The sequence below is a fragment of the Limulus polyphemus genome, unplaced genomic scaffold, assembly GCF_000517525.1.
Source record: "Limulus polyphemus unplaced genomic scaffold, Limulus_polyphemus-2.1.2 Scaffold971, whole genome shotgun sequence".
Taxonomy (NCBI): Eukaryota; Metazoa; Arthropoda; class Merostomata; order Xiphosura; family Limulidae; genus Limulus; species Limulus polyphemus.
The window spans coordinates 3,072-4,319 of record NW_013666581.1 but is presented as its reverse complement, the minus strand read 5'-3'; positions in this window follow the sequence as shown (position 1 = coordinate 4,319).

Below are 1,248 nucleotides of genomic sequence, written 5' to 3'. Positions count from 1 at the left end.
ATATTTACCTTATGTAATTAGCTATACTAAAAACAAACGGGCATTTTAAGGCCAATAAATGTTCTTTCAAATTGGTGAATTCAGGGAAAAAAAAACTACTATAACAAAGACATACTATCTAGAATTTACCCAATTATAGTCAACCACACGAACAAATGAATGTAAACATTTTCAACATAAAACGCCAGTCTATTGACTTCTGACGCATAATTTACATAGTGTTCTTTCAAACGAGTGACTAAATAAATGTTGATGCTTAATCACGATGCAATAAATGAAGGCCATTATGGGAAAAACAGGTCAGAGGCATAGCCACGAAACGTTTATTTTGCTATAAGACTTTCTTTTCGTACTAGTTGTGCTTCCAATTCTTTTAAGAGTTAGTGGGCCGTTCGTGAAGATGGAAAGAGCAGAAATCATGAATATTCTTCAGGGTTTTTTTTCTCTCTCTCTCTTCGCTGTTCCAGACGAGTAAGGAGGCGAAGTCGCACAAGTGTGACGGCTGGGACAGCCCTGAAGAGGTCGCTATGCATATATCGTTCACACACGAGTGGACACCGTGACAGCAATCTTTGATAAATGTGCCTACTTTAATCTAGATTCGATTATGGTCACCCAGTATGCAAATCTGATGAACAATTTTCTGAAGTAGATAGAAAGTTTTGAGTAGAACTTTTATATATAATATATATATATTCCACATTGAAAAAGAAATGAATAACATTATCATTCATGATTTAACCGATTTTTCTTATTTCAAGTCAAACAAAGTATTTTAATGATACAAACGATAAGAAATTATACCTTCAGTATAACTTTATATAAATTTATCAAAATGAATTCTTGGATTATTCCACTTTCGTTGTGAAATATGTGGCCGTAATTCATAAACTATAAAATATTTTACAATGTAGTATAAAAATTGTTAAAATTCGATTTTTTTTATTATAACAAATCAATTAAGTTTGATTGGAAAAAGAACCTAAGAAAGTAGATCTGGTGATAAATGTACAACCCAATTAACATTCAGTTTTAAAACCGATTGTTTTTGGTAATTTAAAAAAGGGCCTCATTTTACAATTGATTTTAAGAAGTTAAATTGCAAAGGAAGTTCGTAAATTTTGGCACCAAAGGCATAAAACATAAATTCCACAATGCTTTTAATAGCAATTTATCAACGAAATGTTTATAACACAAAATTTAATCATTGCATATACAACAGTGATGTTTTTATTTGCGACATGGTTT